We start from the raw sequence: 25,810 nt of genomic DNA on the forward strand, positions 1-25,810 counted from the left end.
AAATAGCAAAAGGCACTAATTAATTCTATGAACAGCCTCATATTTCAAATTCATTTAATCTAAAAAGAAAATAAAATAATCCCATGAATCCAATGAATGAATAAAACAATTTTGGGGAAGTAGAGTGTAGTGACTCATTAGCATAAGTAGTTTGACTGTTGAGGATATTTATACACTGTATCATACAATTAAAAATCCAAACGTAAGTGTTGATACAATAGAAAAGCAAAATTACCAAGAATTAGGAACTTAATGATTTTTGGCATAAAGCTGGTAATAACACTTGGTGATAAATATCACAAGGTGATAAATACTATAAGGAAAATATACAGGCAGCAACTAAATTAATGGCAAAGAATTAGGTCAGGAAAATCCCCTCAACTGAAGTATATTAGTATTTATTCTCAGCAAAATCAAAGAAGATTATCTTTTTTTACAGGAAGGTCATTAATGAAATTACTTTCCCAGTGGTGACTGTTGTGAGCAATATCAGTAGCCAAATATAGAGAATCCAATATAAGTTTATATGTTGCCCAGCGGTATTGTTGGGAGATAAGGTGACTCATTCCTCTTGCTCTGCAATAAGACTATAGTAAGTTGAACTTCCTCAAGGTATCATATAAATTTATAAAGGATGCACTTATGAAATACCTTGAGTTCTTTGTGAATTATCAAAATAAGAGTTTGTCTCTTCTTTCATACGGTACATATATGTAGAGACTACTGGAATTCAGCTTCTAACGCTGAAAAGAGTAACCTTGTGAAAAACTAAGTTGTGTTTTTGTAGTCGAACATGTTTTTGAAGTAGAGTGTGTTTTTGTGGTAGGAAACTAACCTTCTGTATTCAAAGGTAGTTGTGTAGTTATAATGAAGAGAAATGCTAAGTAGATAAGTGGACAGTAGAAGGCCTCACTGTTCCAAAATAAGGTAGAAGACTGAGAAAAACAGGACAAGCAGTGCGAGAAAAATTAAAAAAAATTAAAAAAAAAAAATCACAATTTCTCTAAACATAAGAAAGGAGGAAAAAAAAAAAGGAAAAAGGAGAAATTAAATGGTTGATCAAAAAAAATTGCATCAAGTAGCTTGTGAACCTGTAGTACTCAGCCAATGAGGAAATAGGGGAGGTGATGATCAGGTGTTGGGTAATAGGGAATAAAAGGTTATGATATGTTTACCATAATGTGCTCCTAATTGGCAGGACGCCTGCCATTGCAATCATGAATAACTTCACAGAAGATCCTGTCTGAAAAAAATTATTGAGATTTTTTTTTCTTACACCTTGTATGAATCTTGGCCAAATGAAGTAACATTGCTGAGTTACTGAGTTGATTCTGTGGTTTGTGTCTGTCCATAACAAGAATCCTCCTTGGACAATGACTAACTGGTGTTAAACAATTTAAGAATTATCACCAGAAAGAGAAATTATTGTAGGATTCTTTATTTTATTTATTTATTTATTTATTTATTTGGTCTTTTCTTACCCTCTCCACACAACCATACTATTTAGCTGATACAGGAGTGTGAGAGGACCCCTCAAGTGTGACAGTCCTTGAAGTAGTATCTGTCTGTCTGCAGCTTTCTTGAAGGTTAATTCCCCCCAAGGCACAGAAGAGTCTGGAATTTCAATAGTCAGGTTGTGGAAGAACAAAAATCAGAATCAAAACATTCTTAAGTAGAGAAAACCCAGAGGTGCTAATGAAAAGAGAGTTAAAAAAAGGTTTATGAATAAGTCTCCTGTTTGTTTGATGCAGCTCTGTAGGGACATTCTTATTCCCAGGCACATCCCCATCCCAGCAATCTTCCTGGGGCTTTCTGAGTTGTGTTAAATTTAACCTTGTTCTTTCTAGCATGAGAAAAGTCTTTCTTTTCCAACCTCCTATGTGTCTGCTACATGCTTTCACTCTGCTTAACTTTTCCATGACAGCTGAGGCAGTCCTGGACATTTTGGGAAGATCAGGGAAGAGCAAGCTCTCCTCCTTCCTCCAACATCTTCCACTTGTCCAAAGATGCCTGGCAGGGCAAAAAGGGGATCTGTCCCTTTGCCAGGTCAATCCATCTTCAAAGAAACATAGCACACAACAAACAGTAAGCTGCAAAAATTAAAATAGATTGCTTCTGTCACAAATGAATGCAAACCCAAACATATTTTTAACTTAAGTATGTAATTTATGCAAATTAAATGCTGTAATAAAAGCTTTTGGGAGTCAGATCATGTATATGAATGCATCAACAAATTAATATTTCCAATTGGAAATAAATTTTCTTCCAGCCTCTGCTATTTATCAGAGATAACAACCTATTAAAATCATTTAAACTAACGATATGGCTTCACACTTGACTGGAGATGCCACATACAGAGGTGAGGGCAATCTTATTTTCAGGGATGGCAGTTTCTATAAAGGTTTTAAATGCTTTTCTTTGAAACAATATCCAATTTTATAGAAAGACTATAAGAAGATTAACTTCTATGCAAAGCAAAAGGAAGTTTGTCTGAATAACTGACTGCAGGAACCCATAGGATATTGACAGGTTTACAGCTGAAACTCATATCTCAAACTTACCCAGAGAAAGAAGCATCTAAAAAAAATATTTTTTATCTTGTGCGACAATCTCCTTTTCTTTGCAGTTTACATTTCTCACTGCCCTTTTCAAATACACTGCAAAAGCTGATGGCTCCATAGTGTTAATTGGCTTCTATCTGTCAGCAGAAGGCATAGAGGTTTGTCATGGCAGACCTTGCTGTACCTCATCAGTACATGGCATTTGAGTTTCTATACAGTTTTTACTTTGTGTATTACCAATACTGACAGACAGACACACACACACACACCCCTTGGAAAGCATATGTACAGAGTGAAGGCTTAAATAAAATGGTGTGCACACCACTATTATTTCTTCAAACATGCACAAGAGTTATGAGGAGCCTTAATAGAATGGTCATGGCTCCTGCTCCCAGAAGATACCAGAGGAAAAGTAATTAAAAAAGAGCAAGTTATATATAAAAAAATGAGAAAGTTACTTGCATTAAACTGACTCCCTCATTTTGCATATATAGTGTTCATTTTTACTCCTTATCTCTCAAGACTCATGTATAGTTAACCCACTAAAAACACTATTATCCCTGTAGATACCACAGCTGTCTTTGGAGGGTCAGAGAGCAAAAGGAAATATTTTTTTTTTCCTAAATTATCACAACACACTGAGCAAAGCTTTTTCCATGCAGAACAGGGTCGTATTAGTGATGTATAAGTGTAGGATCACACATGTAGCCTTTGCAATAACACATAGGATAGAAAACACTTGAACACTTGAATTTGACTGTTAAACAATGGGCAACATTAGCATCATGTAAAAATCAGACGTAAAAATTCAGACAATGGAAAGCCTTTCAATATCCTCTCAAAACTAATACATTAACTAGTCTCCATGGGCAATTGACACTACATGGGTAATTCATAGATGAAGATGTGTTTTTCACACAGTTCATTCTTTGAACCTGTTCACCAAAAGCATAAAATACATTTCCAAAAATGCCAGTCTGATGAACAACTTTTTCAAGTAAATAAAAAGGAGTAATTTTACTAAGTTAAAGATATTTTTAATAGCTTTTCTTGCCCTTTCAATTCCAACCTTAGGGTATTTGCACAAATCTGAAGACTGTAATTTTACATAGTTCAGCATGAATCAAAAATCTTTTTTTTTTCCCTAAAACTGTCAGTTGAATTTTGTTTTACACTTTGCATTTTAATTTAATCATTTATCCTTTGCTGTTCCTTTCCTTTCCTTGCCTTGCCCCTTTCTCCTCTCCTCTCCTCTCCTCTCCTCTCCTCTCCTCTCCTCTCCTCTCCTCTCCTCCCCTCTCCAAGATATTCAATTGATTTCACAATTGTTTTATGTCAGAGAGAGAAAAAAATAGGTTTATGCTAGTTACAAATTTGCCAACAGATAAAGTAAAGTAATTTATCACTCATTTAGTAAATAGAAGTTGAAGCCTTTGAATCTATGTGGCATCATGACGTTTTAAAATAACTTTTCTTGGGTCTTGGGCACATTGTTATGAAACATTTCAAAATATCTTTTGAGATAGCTGATCTGCACACTCTAGAAGTGGTTATTTCCTCTACTCTTACTCAGGCCTTCTGCAGATACACTTTTTTTTTTTTTAAATAAAGAAACTATTTTAGAAAAAAATTAAAAAGCATTGTTTTGATCTTGATTTTTTCACTGGTCTACTGATCCAGCACTACCCACAATAGATAGTTCCAATATTATTTATCTGCAGCACAAAGATTATGAACCGCATTTAATTATTTAATTATGCTACATGTTATACAGATATATTTATATATATAATACATATTTATATAATTATATAATATTATGACTATATATGTGATATTAATATATATGTGATTGTAATAATTATATAATATTATTTATATATGTTATATATATTCTTTTAATCAAAGATACCATCACCTGACACTTTGGTACAAATATAAGATTACTTTTTTCCAGTCCTACAAGAACATGTTATTGGACGTCCTCCAAAACTCTTTTTTTTTTTTTTTCCCAAGACTCTCTTTGTCTATTTCAACTTGTCCACGACAGATTTTTTCTGAAACGATTGTTTCACTAATATATGCTATAACAAATGGAGTCCCAAGCTTTTTGTTCTAATGCAGTTCTTCATATGAGCTTAAAAATGAGCTTCAGGTTGTGTGTTATTTGTTTCTGTCTATGTATATATACATTCACTGAGTATATCTTTTGGGTAAGTAAGATATATATATATATATATTTCTTATATAAGTTTTTGTCTGTCATTCCAGTAGGAATGAACACATTTTTTATCCCAGGAGATTCAATACTATGCAGAGGAGGATAGGTCATGTGATCTCAAGGAAGGCATCTAGGGAATCCCTAGAAGGGAAAGGAAGCTCTGTAAGAAAATTTCTGAGAAGCATTAGGTGCTCAGGCAACCACCTTAGCAGTCAGGGTAATTCTCAAATCACTACCACCAACAGGGCAACCTCTTTCCTTTGTCATCATCTTTTATCTTATTTGCTTACCTTGTACCAGTCATACTAGAGTATTTTATAAATAAAACCTGCAGCATATTATTCAACACGGATAGATGCATACATAGACAGATGCACACAGAGCCGCTTCCCATAGTTTCAGTTTATGGTTTGGAGGGAGAATAAATCTAGTTTTATGTAATTCAGAGGCATCCATGTATTAATGTCACACTTGAGGAAGATATAAGTTGGGAGCTTACAGAGCTGGTCAGAAACTACAAATGTCAAAAAAGAGCAAACATTTCAGAAAATGTAACAAAACTGCCAACATTTGGCAAACTGCACATTGCTAATACAGAATCAGAATACATGGCTAAATGACCCAAGATGAAGAATGCAGAACACTCAAAGTTAGAACTGTGACTGAGGAAAAAAAAAAGAAACAAGGTTGAGGCTGTTGCACACAGTCCTATCTCTGTCTTGAGGACATTCTGCTGAGTACAGAAACCAAGGCTTCATTTCAAGAAAGCATCTGTACATACAATTAACTGTACATATAGTAAAAATTGAGATATGATAGCATTAATAGCTGGTTCACCACATAGCAGTCATACTCCTGTTGGCTATTTATTCTGATATTTGATGTTTAGAGTAAATGTATTTATGCCAATATTCCATTAATGTAATTAAATTCAGCTTATTAAGAAGTAAAAGAAATTATGAAAGGTTATTATAGATCCTATACCCTATCTGTCAAAAACCTTTCTACTTCTCTATATTTAATGGAACAAAAGTATTTAAAAACAAACAAACAAACAAAAACATTATAAGCTTGTGCTATAAAAGGCTTCATTTAAGAAGATATGTATATATTTCTTTTTTTTTTTCCATAATATCCCTGAGCTCCTTTCTTTCAATGTGTTATTTTTTAAAAGAAATATATGTCATTAAAAAACATGAATTAGCAGTAAAAGTATAGAAATATCTTTTTTCATGCAAACACTTGAAAATTTTTATTATAACTTACAATGAATGCTTTCTGTGTTAATAATAATACAATTAAGTCTCATTAAAACACTAAAAAGTAATAAACAAGAAAAAGATTTAAATCATAATTCTGTATTTGCTTTAATAGTGTTAGTCTGGAAGGCCATTTTAAATGGCAAATGCCATTAGGATTTCATTTCCATATTGAATAAATGAAGTGAGCACAATATGCAAATTCAAACCATATTAGTATTGATTCATCTAGTTTAACCTCAATGTATTCAAAACTTATTTTAGTTAATATTATTAATATTAGGATGGGTGACTAAACGCCAGCTAAACAAGTAATGAGACCAAACATTTGGAGTTTCACAACTAAGTAAAAAATAATCTTATGATTTTGTGACCCTTTGTAAACATGATTTCCTTCTTAAGGCTCCATCCAAAGACTCTTGAAGACCATGGGAAATTTTTGATGATTTCACCAGAACCTTTCATAAGCACTTGCTCAGGTTCTGCAGCTGTGAATGCTGAACTAGAAAGATCATTACTTATGCAGTTACTAAATGCTTAAAACCCTGTAACTGCAGCAGTAAGAAGTAAAATTTCAGTTTCTTCAAAACGTCTTCCAGTAATATTTATTCATTAGCAGAAACTCAGTCAGTTATGCTTATAAAGTGTATGAAGTGAGTTTGTGTAAAACTCAGTGAAATCCTGGTTGTCGATGACGTTGTTCAGAAAAAAATCTAAGAACGAGTCAGGGGGCTTTTACAGAACACAGCAGCTGAAACAGCAGGGGGATCCAGAAAATATATGGATGCCTGACAAAGCATGAATCTTATCTGAACGTTTTCTATGACAACTGATAGAAAAAGGAGAGGTCTGGAATCCTGACTGATGGAGGAATATAGGTCTGAATATCTGAAGAAAAAAGCAGGCACCCTGTTGGGAATATGAGAGGGAGTAAATGAGATCTAGTAATATTGCTCTGACATATATATATCAAAATATCAATTGATCAATCAATCAGTAAATAAATTGGGGGGGGGGGTAAAGCACTCATGAAAAAGAGGTCTAGAATTTTGTCAAAGGGATACTCAAGGGAACTTTATGAAACAGAATTCTGAACATTCTTTAAAACTATAAACAAATTTTCAGTTTTGGAGATTGTCATCTCAAAAATCAGTAGCAAGAACTTGGGTCAATTAAACAGTATGAAGAGATACAGAAACATTTTCTGCCCAAAAATGCTGGCAGTGTAGACAGACGAGAATGAATAGATCTAGGAGGCAAAAAGCACAGGAGGATGTAATGTTCAGTACATCAATGACAACACTGAGAGTAAAACCTAGCTGTTTTCCTTCAGCATATCCTCTGCTTGGCCGCAAAAGTTTCTCCTTCAAATGGAGAAAATATGGAGATATATATAATAATGGACATATATATATATATATCCATTTGAAGGAGAAATATATATATATATATATTCCTAGAAAAGTAAGTCAGAAGACATGAATAATACATTTTTGGAATCTGAGCAGAAATCCCCAACAAGTTCAAGATACAATTCCTTTCATCTGCAGTATGCTTTTATTAAAGGATTTACTGCTATTAATGAAAAATACATAATTAGTCCAAAGCATACACAATTTCCAGCTGAGCAGAATATCTCACCCCTAGTAGTATAATAAAATAACAGTAATTAAAAACAGAGTATATCACAGTGTAATGTTATTGTCAATGCCAGACCCTTTGCTAATCCCCTTAGGAAGAATTTGTATCACTTATTGCTGAATCTGTCAAACAATGTTCAAAGGTTAGAAATACTTTTCACCATCTATATTTTCCCTGAAATGTGTTAGATAACAGTTTCTAATCAAAACTGGCATTGTTAGCCTACTAGAAGTGACAACAATCACGCAAATAGAATAGCATCTGGTAGTATATTTGCATTATAGGCTACAGTATATCATACTTGATTCTGCTTTGTGCTTCCTGATTTACATATTTCTGAAGGAATCTGAATATTCAATATGCATCTCAAGATATTTTAAATCAGTCCTTTAAAATATTGCTACAAACATACCATCATGCAACACTTCTGCTCTGAGTTTTTCACACCTGCTTAATGTTTTCTTAGCAATTTCAAAGTAACAAAATCATGTGTGTAGGAGTGACCAACATGATAGTATCTTAACTGATTATCAAAATACCTTTAAAATATATATATACATGGGAACCCCCTGAGATAATTGGATTATTTTTAGTTAGATAATTAGAATATTTATATTCATAGTTCCTAAATTATTCTGGACAATGCAGAACGATCGATTGACATACAGTTTTTAAGGACCTTGTTACAGATTTAGCAAATAACTAACATCATATTTTCCCTGAGAATGTAATCATTTTAAAAGTTTTTCAAGGTCATTTATAGTTCTCCATATTTTCCCAGATCCATGCCTTATTCTGTTTTTAACTTATCAACGTGCCTATGCCACCTTCAGTTTCAGAAAGATATGTTAATGAGTGAAATTGAGAAAGGTAATCGAGAAATCACAAGTATCTCCTTCCCATAAACAAATACCTATACACATGTATGTACACACACATGTACGTCATATTTAGAAAAATGTCAACTAGTACAATGCCCCTTTTTTGCTCAAACACTTTTGTCCTTCCTTTTGGTTATTGAATGTAACACAGTATCAAGGATTCTCAACACCAACAGATGTTTCATATTTTTAACTTAATATAGCTTTACTGCTTCCCTATCCATTCTTTGACAGGGAAAATATACAACTTGCCGTTATAAATACTTTATGATGACCCAGTCCCCCATAGTCTTCATTCTAATCATAGGTATGCCACTTACCATTCGTGTCAGTTTAGATATATAGAAGAACCATAAAAGTAAAACCTTCTCTCCCTGCTCTCTTTGAATTATTTTTCAGAGGGCCATAAAAACAAAACTGAAATGAATTCATGTGGAATTTCAAAGCGCTAACAATCCCTTTTTCCCTCCCAGTAGTACAAAGTGAGGTAAGTGCAATGATGTCTTGGAATTTCTGATTGAAAAATAAGCAGCTTCTATGTCCAACTTCTATGATTTAATGCCACAATTTCACTAGTCCACATAGGTGCACATCTGTCTTAGACTCTTCCTGTATGCTCTTCAAACAAACTATAAAGGTAGGAAATGGCAATGTTTTTCTTGACATTTCTTTACTGGCAAGTGAGGAAACTTGCAGAAGATCTACAACCGTAAGGACATTTTGTGGAAACTGCATCATACCAGAGTGAAGTCACTCTGGTCCCCTTCTAAATAAAGCTGAAAAATCCTACTACAATGAGAAGAAAGTAGGAGTTAGCACATCTTAAGGAACCTTATCACAGAGACTAAAGTACCACCTGATACAAAAGAAGGGATTTGATCAAAAAGGGAAGTAATATTTACCTACTAAGAAAAAAATGATCTTCCAATGCCTTCAGTTGGTTATCAGATTAAACTGACAAAATTACTGCAGAGTAATTGCCTTCCTAATTGCTTATGATCGATAAATTGCTTAAGGGTTTTCCCCAATTGAATATGTTACATTTATTCTTAATTCTCTTTCCTTGATTCACACACAGACCTGTGCTTCCAATTGGTAAATTGAAGCTGCAATTTTCTTGTACCTGAGAGTCATTCCAATAGCTCTTTGTGTCTCAATTTTCTCCTAAAGGACTACATATGCTATCAACCCTCTCTACCCTTGCCCCAGGGAATTTTGAAGGTGGGGATAACAACTCATCTGCCTGTTTTCTTCCCTGCCTTAAGTCATCTCCGTATTAACAGGTGGTGAACCTACAGCTGTGTTTCTGGCTTCAGCAGCAGTTCAGTGCATCCTAAGTTGCTTTCTGTGAAGGACAAGCCCTGGGACACCCATCACTGTAAGTTGTACATATCTATTAGCTATTCAGTATAGGCAAGTCAGAAGAAGGGGAACAGAGTGTGGAACTCAAAGGACACAGTGCATCTCAGTCAGTTATTCCAGGGGAAAAAAAAAAAAAAGCGGATGATTACATTTTTTTTTTTTCCGGTGCATAACTTACTACAGTGATCTAATATAAGCATATAAACAGTCTCTCTAGAATGCGACACTAACTAAGAGGAATTGTTGCATAAAGGGTATTAGTCTTATTGCAGGATCTACTGGTGGCTGTGTGGAGAAATTTTGAATTGGACATTAGAATTTGATGCTGGTATTATGATTATTATGAGATGTTTAGAAAAAGAACATGGCTGACGCAGGCAGTTAAGAGACACCGCAGTTTGCACACCAGTCTCTAGGTTTGGCATTGAGAGTTTCTGGGGACAAACACTAGGATCATTGGGAAACTCATGGGAATCTCCTAAGAAACCTCAGAGTGTTGGCTGCTGCCTGTTAAGGACTAGATAAGCAGACCCACAAGGGGGTGGGCCTGAGGAAGGTCTATCAGCTTCTAATGAACACGTTCAGCTGCCTTTGATATAGGGTGTCTGGGGTCTTGTTGCATCTGTCCCTAACTTGGGAGGGCCCAGTGAGTGCTAGGGATCTGCCTGTTTAAGGCCAGGCTCAGAACACACCTTTCAAAATTTATCAAGAGATGTAGTAGTCTCTGTGTTCTGCTTTAGGAGCTTCTGAGGATTATTATTATTATTATTATTTTCCCCAGAGGCTATTTTTACTGCGAAAGGTCTGACTTTGCCTTCTCCAATAGTGTGGCTCCTGTCCACCCTTCCCTGTGGTGTTTCATACTACACCTCTTGCTGAAATGAAAGCTGTGACTCTTTCACTTGGTAACCCCTGCCAAACCCTACCTCCCTGCAGGAGGGATGCAAAGACAAGGACAGAAAGTCCCAGTTTGGTAGAGTGTAATACTTAACTTTGTCTCAAGCCTCTGAGAAAACTGCTGTATTGTGAACAAGAGCTATGAAAAGCCTGCAGAAAAATGAGAGGTGAAATTGAAGAGAGAAATCAGACAACCAAGGGGAACCATGGGGAATACTAGTAGCTCAAGTATTCAGAAGAAAATTACCAATGTGAAAATATATAAAACGCTGAAAGAAAAAAAATCAGGGAGCTTAGCTTTAGGCTAGGACTTATCTTGTTCTCAGCTGAACTTCTCAGCACTGTCCTTTTTGATGTTCCTTGTGAAAAACAGCATCTCAGCAGCACTGAAGAGTTGCTTGGGAGGTGCAGAGTACAAACTATCCCCTCCTGCCTAGTACCTGTCTCCCCAGGAAAGAGTCTGGGGCCTTATCTTGGGCAGTGAGCATGCACATGCCTAGTCTTTGAGCTCCCTAAGCCCCAGTTATTTCTCATTTCTGCCAGGCAAGAAGCAATTGTTTTGTTCCTTGAATTAGTGCATGTCTTGCTTGCAGAGTTTCTTTGCACCTGCCTAATAATGCCTGAACAAGCTAACCCAAAAGAGTGGTTACCAAGTTAATTAATAGTTTCATATAAAAACAACCCAGCTGAAGTTATCTTAAAAGTAGTGGATAGCTGGAAGAAGAAATTATCTGTTCTCTGACCCAAACAGACAATGAGGTATTCCTGGTAACAGAAACAGATTTATGTGTTGGGTCAAGAACATATAGATTGAATGACTCTTAATGGAGATCCTCCTCTGCATTAACTTAATTCAGCTGTATCTCCAGTTTTTTTTTTTTTGTCTTTTTTTTTTTTTTGACTCTGAATATGTTGATAACAAGTTTATCATAAAGGAGGAACCAGTATGTGGTTACTGTTGGTCTTTAAGAAGAGAAAAAATTTTAAGCAGTTCTATAAATTGTGTTGAAATAGTTTCTCAACAGAAGTACAAGATAGTACTGATCTGTGACGTGCTATGTACACAGTCAGAGCAAAAGTAGAGATACAGTTTGCACCCACTTGGAGCTGATATCTTAAATTAATTCCTCAAACCTGGGCCACACTGTTCATGAAGAGTCTGAAAGTCTAAGCTGATATATGCAAATGAAAATAGCCCTGTAAGTACTCACCAAATGTGAAGGCAAATACCTTTCAAATCATCCCACATATCATGTGTCTGGGCATACCTATAAGGGGGTAACTATCAGGTGTATAGAGAGATTTTATTTTCCAGGGATACCTGGACTTTCTGTGGGTTCATCATGAAACGTTTAGAGATGGAGACAAATGGTTAAGCTGCTCACCAGGTCCTGGCCTACAGCTTCATTAACAGGGTAGGATGTGGGAAACCCCTATATAGGGCATGAGAAACTGCTGAAAGTGACAAACCATGTGATGGTGTTGTCAGGGATTACCTGTCAGTCAGTCCTGTGGGAGATCACTGCAGCTGGAGAAACTAGGAGATTAAAGTCTTTGTTCTGACCTTGTTCAAAGAACTTTTGCAGGCAGAAGGACCAGGGTGAGAGTAGGATGGGGAGCATTCCCTGGCCAATGGGAGGTACCTGGATACATAGCCTGAGCACCCATATGAGAATATTGGTATCCTTTCCAGACCAGACAGCATTGATGACTTCCCCCTGCTTCATAAGAGTAACAGTGTGGTGGATGCATCAGCATGCTGAAATCCTTGCACACAGCTTATGACTCTACAGCAAATATCAGTAATGTTACCTAATGGTAACCTTCTCTGATTGCCTATCAAAGACGATGTTTATGCATATTCAGAGCCCTTGTTTCCTTTATTTTATCAAGATGCTATTTCACTAACAGTCCCATGCAAATAATCCAGCGCACTTCCATAAGCTTATCCCAACAGTTTTTTTGTGAAATGCTCTCAGTCTTCTGGAAGACCAGAAGGAAGAAGTGAAAAATGTTTTGACTGCTCCCATATAGTGACAGGCAGCACTGGAGAGAGAGATGTCTTGGTGCTTCCTACCCTTTCTTTGTGATTGACTGGGAGGTTCAGGAAAAGGCATGTATGTGAGAATGGGTTAACTGGAGCAATGAATATACTAGACTGAATAAAAAACTTCTGATATCCCTGTCAACAAGCTAAAAAACAAGCACTTTGTTAAAGATGTTCACAGAAGCCTGTGGATTGCACATAGAGATTCCAAGAAGCACATTGCTGCTGGAAAACCTCAGTGTTTACTCTTACAGCTGTGTTATTCATACTGCTGCTTGACAAACTGTTAATCTGCAAGTGACAGAGTTACAGGGCAAGCAATATGCTCACCCTGGTGTTTTCACAGCTTTTTTGAAAGGTTTACAGTTTGGCAGGTATAGAAATTGCAGTACAACGTAATTATTAATTTTAAGAGAACTGAATAGAGACTATAAAAATAGTACTATTTTATGACGTTTTCCAGTTTTCCTGAGAAGATGCATGTCAATTATAAAATGGGAGGCAGGGAGATTGGATTGAATGCCTTTGGGGAAAAAAAAAAAAAAAAGGCATCAAGAAAAATCTTTCTCAGTCTGAAGACTGTAAAAATAGCTCAGGCAAATGGCACCTTTCCTGTATTTCTGAGAAATAAATGTTGCTCCGTTGTGCTAGTGCATGACTCATACAAGGCCTCTATATTCAAGTGTATGCACACCCTTGTCACACTGGCTGCTGAAGACAGACATATCATAGCATGTTTCAGAAAAAAAGATGTTCATTGCTCCTTTTGGTCCAGGTCCAGACAACATTTTGTGTGCACCTTGCTAGGCACATGTCATATCTTGATTTTGTTATAGGAAATGATGTATTCAGACCGCATCCTCATTAGGGATGAAGAACTGAACAATACCTCAGCAAAAACTCCACACAAAGCTGAGCAGAGACAGAGCCTAGGCAGAAACTTGCCTCAAGTAAAGTTATCTGAGCAAACTCGGGGGGGGGGGGGAAGAGATATCAGATATTTTTATCTAAATCTTGAAATTCCCCACAGCATTTCAGTATTTTTTATAAAGTGCTTCACCATTACTGATTAGTTTGTGACAAGCAATAAAGATCTCTTATTGCTCCTAGAACTTCTGTATTCTTCATTCCTATATACACTCCCGATATACTTACAGAGCTGTTACTTGTAGCTGTGTGGTCTCCTTGCTGAGTCTGGCATTCTGAACTAGATTTCTATTCTTGTTCCTAGGAAGCATGTGAGGAATGTATACCTCACCTGATTAGATAAAAGGAAAATATTTTCCTTTTGTCAACATTCTTGGTTATTTCTTTTTGTCACCAACCCATGGTCCTTCAAGAACCATGTAGATGTAGAGCTTCTGAGATGAGGAAAAGGCTGAAGTACTTAATGCCTTCTTTGCCTCAGTCTTTAGCAGCAAGACCAGTTGTTCTCTGGGTACTCAGCCGCCTGAGCTGGTAAATAGGGACAGGGAGTGGAATGAAGCCCTCATAATCCATGAGAAAATGGTAGTGACCTGCTACTCCACTCAGATATATGCAAGTCTAGGGGGCCAGATGGGATCTGTCCTAGGGTACTGAGTAAGCTGGCAGAAATGCTTGTCAAACTGCTTTCTGTCATTTATCAGCAGTCCTGGCTATTAGGGGAGGTGGCTAGCAACTGGTGGCTAGCAAATGTGACACCCATCTAAAAGAAGGGCCAGAATGAAGATCCAGAAAACTACAGACCTGTCAGTCTGACCTTGGTGCTGGGGAAGCTCATGGAGCAGATTACCTTGAGAGCCATCACACGACACCTACAAGGTAACCAGGTGATCAGGCTCAGTCAGAATGGGTTTATGAAGGCAGACTGACCAACCTGATTTCCTTCTATGACAAGGTGATGTGCTCAGTGGACAAGGGAAAGTCTGTGGAAGTGGTCTACCTAGACTTCAGTAAGGCTTTTGACACTTTTTTTTTCGCCACAGCATTCTCCTATGGGTGTACGCTTCATTGTATACTGGGAACTGAGGCCACCTCTCTTCAGTATCTTTATCAATGATCTGGACAAAAGGATCGAGTGCACCCTCAGTAAGTTGGTGAAGAGTCTTGAGAACAAGTCTTATGAGGAGTGACTGAGGGAGCTGGGGCTGTTTGCTTGGAGAAAAGAAGGCTCAGGGGAGACCTTATTGTTCTTTACAGTTACCTTAAAGGAGGTTGTAGTGAGGTCTGGATCGATCTCCCAATCACAAAGTGATAAGATAAGGGGAAATGACTTCAAGTTGTGCCAAGGGTGGTTTAGGTTGTATCTTAGGAGAATTTTTTTCACTGAAAACATTGTGCAGCATTGGAATAGACTGCCCAGGAAAGTAGTTGAGTCACTATCCCTGGAGATTTTCAAGAACCATGTAGATGTAGAACTTAGTAGCGTGGTTTAGTGGTGGACTTGTCAGTTCTAGGTTAGAGATTGGACTAGAAGATCTAAGAGGTCTTTTCCAACCTGAATGATTGTATGATTCAGTGATTTTAGGACCCCTTGTTTTGTTTGGTTTTCTTTTGTTTGGGGAGGGGGGAGAGGGTGGAGGGATGGACAGATTGATAACACATGAGGAGATATCTAAGATTTTTTTTCCTCCTGTTGTAATGGTGGTTTGATAAATATCAATAAATAATTTCAATTATTTTTATTCTCTACTGGAAAACTTTAACATCTTTTTTTAAGATCAGTGCTTTTAGCTAAAGTAACTTGTATTTCTTGCCCACCAACACATACCTCTGTCATAATGAGAGGTGTTTTCTGTTAGTGTCTTATTACTCCACTATACTTGATATATGATCAAGCGGAAGAAACTTTTAGTTTTGTATGGATTTGAAGAAACATCCAAACTCCTTTCTCTCAGAGAAAATGGTGTATCCAGTCCAAAGCACAAGCTTATACTTTACCTGGAGGAAATGTCATTTGACAAATTCAGTTTGGTTCCTCCTTCACTTTTTTTCCCCCTAAACTCTCTTCTCTCCTGTAACATATTTCCCCAGTTTCCACCCATGAAAAAATACTGATCATTTGGCTGTGCTAAATGAGGATGGAGTGGAAACTCAGCAGTGCATATCACACTTCAGTGATTTGCTAAAATTCTTTGAATGTCTGCAAGGGAGTGGATGAAGGGAAATGGTTGGTATAGTTTGTCCGGACTTTCAAAAACAAACAGACATAACCAAACCCAAAAACTTCAGCAAAGTCCTTCACAGAAGGCTATAATGGAAACTAAGTAGACCTGAGGTGAAAGGTAAAGTTCTGATTAGAAACTAGCTAAGAAAAGTGGAAAACAAAGAGCAGAAATAAATGGTCAGTTTTCAGGCTGGCAAAAGGTTAACACTGAGGTTCAGTAATTCTTGGAGAGGCTTCAAAGACAACACTTACTGAACATATAATTCACCAACAAACTGAAATAAGCAGGAGAGATTCTAATATAGATGACATTTGGAGAATAGTGTTTTCCATACAGACTTGGACTTATAGGTCAAGACCTCAATTTCCCTCCTCTCTCCAAGGTTTGTAGGCAACAGACGTATCCTTTCAACTCCCAAGTGATCTACTGTGATTTGAGGTTTTGCGAATATTTAAGGAAAGAGCAAAGACATAGCAAGTTTCCAGCCTCTTGAGCAGCAAATTTTAAATGAAGTCCAGGGGGATTCTCATCTTCTATTACACAGAATTCATTCGGGGGTCCATACAGTATATGACCCTTAAGTAAACAAGCAAGCCCCCTGAAAGCTAATATAATAGGACTTGAAAGATGGTCAAATGGGAAATAGTAGCTGAAAAAAAAATAATGCCTCTCAGCAACACACTGTAGAGAATGATCAAAGACCAGTCTTGTACATGCATTTTCTTCATCCTAAATTGCAAATATCAATATTTCTCTTTCCCCAGAAAAGTTTTCATTCTTTCCAACATGGTTATATGAGATTAAATTTATGATGGTAGGTTGTTATTCAAATGAAACCATATCTGAGAAGGGTGCAAATTAAAACATAATTAATTAATATTTTATTATTCTGTAACAAATTAAGTGACAAGACCATGGATAAGAGTCTCAGCTGGTAAAAAACAGTCTGTGCAACTGCTGGTATTCCTGAATAAACGAGTAAGCCTATTTTAGCTTTTAAGAATGAAAACAGAGTGCTCTATTCTGAATTATTTTCAAGCGAGTTCAGTATAAAATATAATCTATGAATACATTTGTAGAGACTATAGGACAGATGAGTAGACAGAGAATAAATGAGCTGCCAAAATTGTATCATGACACTTCTCTAGAGGAATATTTTAGCCCTCAGACTGATTCCTTTAAGAAAAGTCAGAGCACGTTGCATCTCACAGAATACTCTGATTGTTATATACTACATATGGAACAATAGAGCAACTGAGCAAGATCAGGTCAAATATTTACATTCTGTGAGGCATCCAAGTGAGTGAGAAAAATGTGTCAAATTTCAAGATTAAACATATCTTCAGATTTTCATACTTTGAGGTGAATGAAAAAAATCACAAAATTGCAGATGGCATGGCTGACCTACCTCTGTATGGGTGATTTTACGGAAAAGGAGTCAATTTTAGGACCCAGTTCTTCTCTTACCAGGATGAAGGATAGCTTTTGTACTTTGTTTTAGTGCAACGTAATAAAGTAGTTCATTTTTGTGCAACTGTCAGGATCAACAGGATTACAGAAGCAGCAAGGCAAAAGCCATCTGAAAATCAATGGGCACAAATCTTACACTGAACAAAATGACTATAAGAAAGGAAGAGCTCTCTGAAAAAAAAATAAATAAATAGAAATCAATCATTTTTATAAGTGAAAATATTATCCAGCTGTATTTGTATGGCACATGGACACTTATCTGCTCTTAAACATTTAGAAAATTCAAACCTTAACATGTTAAACATTGTGGAAAGTCTTATATGTTATTAAAAATAAAATTGGAAAGCTGAAATATTTAGGGTCAATCCTCACACAACAGAAAATGTTATGCTGATATATAATGGCTCAGGATCTGGACACTGGCTGAGGTAGGTTACTGCCATCAAAAAACAAAATTGGTCTTTTTCTTTTCAAAAATGTACATGTTTAGAACTCTTCCCTCTTCGAAAGAATTGAAAAGGTTTTTTTTTTTTTTCCAGTTGTGTTAAGAAAAAAAAAGTGTGAAATCCTTATCATCATGGCTCTGTCAGAACATCTTGTCTTATATCTGGATTGCAGGGCGGACCCAAGAGAAAAGGATGTTTTTTCACTTTTATGAAAAAATCAAACAACCAAAAAGAATGGTCATTTCTACAAATGTGGTTTTGAATATGATATTTCAGCTGTTCTTGAAGAAACAATGTTAAACAATGTTCTTGATGAAACAGGTGTATAGATAGATAGATTTTAATGGAAAAATAATAGTTTACCCTGCCTAGGAACCTCTCTATATTACAATTTATGCATCTCTTCTTTTCACGTAGAATAGAAACAACATGGATTTTTAACATATAACATTTGTTGAATCTGTATAATAATTTTAAAAATATTTGTCTCAAGAATAAATACAATATGACTTTTGTTTCTGAAAAAGATGCATAAAGCATAACAATTTTCCCTTATTTTCTACTTTTATTTTCATAGTTACACTGGAAGAGAAATACACTGGAGGTAAACATAATTCTGCTGTATTCCTAATGCAAGTTACATATTTTACTACTTCTAAACTCATTAAGAAAGTGCTTATTAAAAGGCGCAGATTGCTCCTTACGTCATGGAAAACATCATTCTTATTTTATTACGAGTTTCTAAGGTTTCCATTTCTAAAGTTAGAAAATAGAAGACCTAATTACATTGAATATTGGGATACTTTCTTTTTTTAATTTTTTTTTTGGTGTGTGTCTCAGCCTGCATTTTCATCTGCTTCTGCTTCATGTTTATTATTTTCAGCTTGCTAAAAACTATGTCATAAGTAAAAGGAGTCACAACACCTTCAAACGATAGACTATTCTAATATCAGACACCCTTAGTCAGTTTTATACTCATGTAAATTTTTTTAATTGTCAGATTGGAACTTTCTTGCTTTGAATTACACAATCCCATATTGTGAAATTTTGGAGCAGATTAGCATTACATGAAATACACGTAAAATCCAACCAAAGACTTCCAAAATCTCTGTGTTTTGTCTGAAAAGCTATAAAATTATCAACAATCAATACAACCTCATCTTCTCAATTATTCAGGAAAGTTGTTTTTTTTTTTTTTTCTCCAGTTTATATTCTCTAGTATTTTATGTTACATTCTTAAAAACTGTGTTATTCTAAACTTATGTCAAGGCAAAAATCAAATAAGTTTGGGATCACACCTGAAATCAGGATGAATCATAGTACTCTGGCCCTGACCTACATGTTTAATACTTATTAAATACCTTCTCTGAAAACAAACAAACAAAAAGCACTCTCATTTTACTCTCAGCACTTCTGTGTATCAAAGAGAGGACTGGATAAAAGTGAACATAGTAGAAATGAAGTATAAATTAAAGAAATCATTAAAAAATACACAGTTAATGTTATTTTTTTCTTATCATTAACCAATCAATGAGCAATTTGTATATTATTTCCTAGTAAATAATCCTCTAGAGATTAGTAATCTTTGCAGAAATTTAAGCAGAATGATGAAGTTACTAGACTAAACACTTGAAAGACTTGTGGTAGCGTAATCCTAAAGAACAAAGTGGGAAAAAAAATCTCTGTGTTGGCCGATGGTCAAGAAACTGCACTATTTCTGGAAGCACACGTGCCATCCCTTTATTAATATGCTCATCAGGTAGTCTCCCAAAGCTACCAGTATAGGTGAGGCTTTTCAGAGCAAAACTAATTATTACTGTATTTTCTTCTGGACTGTTACACCACACATCAACATACCAGTTTTCTAGATCAAGTATCAACACAAATTTTGTATTAGTGGTCCTCCAATTTCTCCAAATGTATTTGTTACTATGCAACCTATATATTTTATCTAGGACCTACAAATATGAATAGCCTTCAGCTATATGGGTAGCAAACAGCAATGGCCATCTGGACTCTATTCTAAATACAATATTACTATATTGCTCCAGCTGGAGAAATGCCATTGTATCTAAACAAGTGGTCCAGCCTGGGACCACTTTTACAGATTCCTTTCAATACTGAAGTATGTGTATCCATGCCACAGGCCCAAAGGAGAGAGAGGAAAAAAAAAAAAAAAAAAGAAAAAAAAGTGGAGCCCTTCTGCCCTTCTTTTACTATAGCTGCACACTCAGTTCAATTTGACTGAGCAGTAGCAATATTTTTTATGTTCAGAAGATAAAGGATGTCACACATGGTGTGCTATGACTTTCTTTATGTATGCCTGTCATTAACTTCATTTGAATCTCTACATACGTAAAGGAAGACAAGATTTTATTGGATGAATAGAAGGTATCAACAAAGATAAAATTTATACTTTTTAACATGCCTTTTCACACACATAGACAAGGCAGGTGAATATTCATTAACATCAGTTCATCTAACTCCAATCACAACTCATTTTAGGCTCCGAGGAGCTGGTAATTTTTACCTTTGTTATGAAGAAAGAGCAATAACATTAGAGAGCTTTGTCATTCTCCGAGTAATGAGTTTAGTGTGACATTTGGGAAAGTGTTTCTGTGTCTCGCAGAAAAAGGTTGTTTATACATTTTTTAATGAAAGCTGCACAAAGGTACACAGCATGAGTAGCTACATCTTTTTTTTCTTTTTTTTTTCTATAATCTGAACATAAGTTAAATGTTAAATTACAGTAATTGTGAGCTGTTTTAGTACTGCCTATTATGTACTAAGCTTCATTTCAGAGATGTCTTTCCCTTAACTGAAGGGGAATTTAGAAGCTGTTATATTATGCTATTCTAGAAGGCCAATATACTTAGGGATTGCTGAGGTTTACAGACAAAATTTCAGTAACTATCTAACAAAAATAAAATCAAGAATGCCTCTAGTGATAAGATTCTACTCCTGGAGACTGAGCATGTAAACGCTTTAGCTCCTTACTATTCTTAATCCCTTTTTAAATCCCGGAGAGTCCTAATGTGGTCCTCTACATGAAGCGGATGTTTCTCTTAGCATCACTTTTCATCAGAACATACAGCGTTACGTAAAAAAGAACTGCACTATTATTTTCAGATTACATTTAAGGAAAGCTAAGGCATGGGAGAACAATATGATTTGCCCACCTCATGGAACCGGAGCAGATAGGAAGAGACAAGACCAATGTGGGATGGTTTCCCACCATGGTCTGTCCACATTTCATAGAATCATAGCATGGCTCGGGTTGGAAAGGACCTTAAAGATCATCTGGTTCCAAACCCCTTGTGCTGGGCAGGGACATCTCCCACCAACTCATCAGGTTGCCCAGGGCCTCAAACACATCCTCTAAGCAACCTGTTCCAGTGCCTCACCACCTCTGAGAAAAGAATTTCCTCCCAACATGTAATCTAAATCTTCCTACTTTTAGTTTAAAATCACTCACTTTCGTCCTGTCACTGTCTGCCTATGTAAAAAGCTGCTCTCCATCTTTTTATAAGACCCCTTTAAATATTGAAAAGCTGCAATGAGGTCTCCCTGGAGCCTTCTCTTCTTCAGACTGAACATCCCCAGCTCTCAGCCTTTCTTCATAGGAGAAGTGCTCCAGCACTCCAGATCATCTTTGTGGTCTTCCTTTGGACCTGCTCTAACAGGTCCACATCTTTCCTGTGCTAGGGGCCCCAGACCTGGATGCAGAACTCCAGGTAGGGCCTCTCAAGGGCAGAGCAGAGGGGGACAATCACCTCCTTTGACCTGCTGGCCACTTCTCTCTTGCTGCACCCCAGGATGCAGTTGACCTTCTGGGCTGCATGCAAACACTGCTGGCTCGTGTTGACCTTTTCATCCACCAGAACCACCACGACTCAGCAGGCCTCACCAGGGTGGCTGATGAGGCTGGGGTGGAGTCAGGAGCAACCCTCTCTATTGTACAGAGGCAGTCCCTGGGGAGCACAAGCGATCAGGAGCACAGAGAGCAGAGTGGGCAAACAGGGCACGGCAGAATTATTATAATGGTTTTAGAAACTAAAAATTCAAGAAAGTTACTATTCTTGTCATCAGTAAGATCTATTACTTTTTTTCCAAGTGATAGATACTCAGGAAGATTTCTTCAGTGACTTAAGTGTATCAGTTTTCTTATAATATCTCATTTATATCAATGTCTTATCAATGCAGGTTAGTTTTACAGGAAAAAGCTCTAAAGGTCTCTACCTGGTTCTTCATATCAGTACATATCAATTTAACATAAGAATGCATCAGAATTAATCTTCTGAGTTTCTATCCTTTGTCTTGTTAGAAAGAGCTCATTGATTGAATTCATCTATTTTTTTCTTATGCATTTATTGATTCACTTATTGTTATAGAAGTTTAATTAGTATGATTGATGCTGACATATGCTACAATGAAGCCCTTTAGATTTATTAGGTGTGGAAAAATATGATTTTATGATTTATTTCTGACTATATATATATTTACATATATATATATATATATATTTTTTTTCCAAGGGAATAGACAGTTATCATCATTCATTTTAAGATCCTTGAAGGTTTACTCCAAGAATGGAAGAATTCTTTGGGCTTATGAATTCAGGAAGAGCTACATCAGAAATACTCTCACACACATGATTTCTGAGCTCCTAAGGACATTGCAAAGAGCTGAGGAATTGGAAGTAGCATGGTTCAGAACAGTAAGTCCCAAATGCTTTAACTCCTTTCTCCTAAAGGCCATAGTGATTCCTGTACTGAAACACTTTTTACATCAGAGAGTACTTTGGTTTCATTAGGACTACAGACTCAGTTCAGTTATTGAAGTTGAATGTCACAAAAACAGCTGGAAACTCTGATGTGAGGAAGAGACCAGGACTCACTCCCCTACCAAACCAAACCAAACCAAACCAAACGGAACCAAACCGAACTCAAACGAACTGAACTGAACTGAACCGAACAAAACCCAACCCAATCCAACCAACCAACCAACCAACCAAAAACCCACACTGCTGAACTTCTGAAATGAAATAATTGCTTTATTTGCATCATGTTTTTTTATTTTTATTTTTTTACTTCTCCATGTATCAGTAGTTATGTATTAATTTTAACATTTTGCTTTTATTGACATTGTCACAATTTGCTCATGAGTAGTTCTAGGTCATATACCAAAACAAGATAAAAAACAAAACAAAACAAAACCTCCAAAACAGCAAGTAAAGTTTTTACAGAGTACACTGACTCTCAATCCAGCAAGCATTCAATGTCAGTGTCTTCCGTCTGCTTCATCACAAAGGTGGTCCTTCAGCTGTGGCACTTTGTATTTCCTAACAGACTGAGTAGATTTTTCAAGGGAAGAACATCCTTCTTAATAGTTCATAGTTTAACATCATCCCAAACAAACATGGTTGCTCGTGCTAATGATCTTGTTTTATTATTCATTTTCTAATTTTTAGTGGGAGGGTCTCGTCTTAGTCATAGCAATATTGGGTGCATAATTTCTTCAGACTGCTTGTAATTCTGGGTTAAACAAACCTAAAAATAGAGCTTTCATCCTGGTAATTATCAGATGAGGAGTCATCTTGATGGAGCTCTCACATCTCATCTGAGGTACTAGATTTTGCTGTTGGCCAAATTATGGTACTTATTGTCACAAGAATTCATTCAAGATAGGGAGTTAGCTATTTTATTTGTCTCTTAAAAAGAAAATTTTAAAAATAAAATTAATTAAAAACAAACATTATTTCATAGACTACAAATACAATTTCCTTCATAATATATACAAGATTCTACCTGGATAGAGTAAATGCAAAGGGGAAAAAAAAAAAAAAAGATTCTACAAATTGGGATGCCTTAGGGAAGTATATGGTTTTAAAGATAATCTCTGGGTAGAAAAAAAACAATACAACAACATAATAATGTCTCTCCTTGGAGAGCTCGATAGTGTTAAGGAAAGACCAGTACATTGAATGCAAAGAATCACAAGGAAAAATAGTGGAAGATAACAGAAGATGACACAAATATAATCCAGAGATTTAGCTGAAAAATCCAACTCTTTGATGATGTTCTAAAGAAAAATAGCTCAGAATGTTCCTGGGTTGACAAGCCATTTGATAAAAAGTCACTGTTTTTGTTGTTGTTGTTGGTTTGTTTGTTTGTTTTTCTTCATTATAACATTTCATAAACCACACCTGACCAGGATGTCTTTTGCAGTGTATAATTAAATGCTGCACTTTTTTTTTTTTTTTTAACATTTCTTTCCTCTTGTCTATATAATCTTCATTAATCTACCACACCACCTTTACAGAATTTATAACTGCATCACTGCATCCTTAGAAATAGAAGGTGCATTTCTTGATCTCTCAAGTCAACTGAGAAGAAAATTCATTCTTCTCAGAGAAGCAGTTTGAGATAATCCTTTCTCAGGTACTGGCTGCCGTAAAGAAATTCAGTTGTCTGAAAGGCGTGGGAGAAAACTCATAATATGAGAATAAGAATAGATTACAGTAGTATTTGATAACAGCTGATGGAGTCTCCTAGTGAAATAAAAGCATAAGAAATAAAAATACATGAGAGGAAAAATCTTGCTGTAAGGCAGCATGGAAAGAAAGAAGGATCTGTACAGTTCTAAAGAAAAAAAAAATTGTTCATAGATGTGGACAGAGAAGCAAATGGTATTAGGTATGAGATTTGAACAACATCCTTTGGGAATTCAAACATAGCTGCCAACTAGAGGTAAACAATATGTCAGTTGGTCCAAGGAAGGAAGATATTTCAGGAGTAGTTGAAGGAAAGCAGAAACTGAGATGTCTAACTCATTTGTGTATAATTGCCATTACTATACCACCCTAGTCTGTTTAAAATGCTGCCCCATGAGAGGACCAGGACTTGATTTCTATTGCATCTCACACTTTCTATAATGTTGAGATCTTTTGTGCTTTTGGTACTTTTTTTTCTATTAATGTATCTACAGTTCAATTGTGCCTTTACTTTTATCTTTTCCTCTTGTGAACATGATAAAAATAATTGCCATGGGTCACATTTCCCCTTATTTACAGGGGAAAAAAATATATAGAGAGAGAGACTTTGGGTGTTCTTTTGCTTCATTATCATTTTGAAGTGGTAAAATGTATAAAATGTATATATATAAAAACTTGAAAAAAACACACTTGAAAAATGTAAATATGTATATTTATGTACTCAACACTGACAGAGAGTAGTTTCTTCTTAAGCTATCTAGTTGTGAAAAAGACTTATATTAAGGCAACAGGTTCATTAGATCATTATTGGAATAGAGTTCTATCATTATCAAGTCACACTCCAGGTGTTTGCTCCTATTCCTGTTCTGTGACAAAGCAGTAATTCTAATGAGTGCTGATATAGCAACTGCTGTGATGGTAGATCCCTTACTCCTGTGGCTATGGCAATAGGATATAATGGGGCTAGCACTTGCATTGATTTCCCATAAGTAATAATAAGAATAGACTATTACATTTCTAGTAGAGGTTTACTGAGCAGAGAGGACATTAGAAGATACTTCTACTCAAGTTAGAATAGCTAAAAATCTGCTTTTCTGTTAATAGCAAATTTTTTCCCAAGGAATTTGAAATGCACTTACACAAATAATAGGCTTCCCTTGCTGCTGTTGACCTTAAAATAAATACAAAGAAAATGAGAATAAACCCCTCCTTATCTCTAGTGTAAAAAAAATAAAACACAATATCTGATCCTGTAAAATATTCACCACAGAATCATAGAATATCCCAAGTTGGAAGGGACCCATAAGGATCATCAAGTCCAACTCCTGGTTCCACACAGGTCTACCCGAAAATTCAGACCATATGACTGAGAGCATAGTCCAA

General features: G+C 36.0%; 1 protein-coding gene across 4 annotated transcripts in view; it reads right to left on the bottom strand.

The window, feature by feature from the left end:
- The window catches only part of LOC308199428 (uncharacterized protein), a 95,942-nt gene that overhangs the window by 46,783 nt on the left and 23,349 nt on the right, over positions 1–25,810 (bottom strand). The window contains exon 1 of one of the 4 annotated variants that reach the window (XM_080603582.1): positions 2,562–3,827. The exons of the other annotated variants lie outside the window; for them this stretch is intronic. The gene's annotated coding sequence lies outside the window, so the exon portion shown is untranslated. Of the gene's footprint in view, positions 1–2,561; positions 3,828–25,810 lie in introns of those variants that run through there. 4 annotated transcript variants of the gene reach the window in all.

The sequence above is a fragment of the Anser brachyrhynchus genome, assembly GCF_964034855.1.
Source record: "Anser brachyrhynchus genome assembly, chromosome: 8".
In the NCBI taxonomy this organism is placed as follows: Eukaryota; Metazoa; Chordata; class Aves; order Anseriformes; family Anatidae; genus Anser; species Anser brachyrhynchus.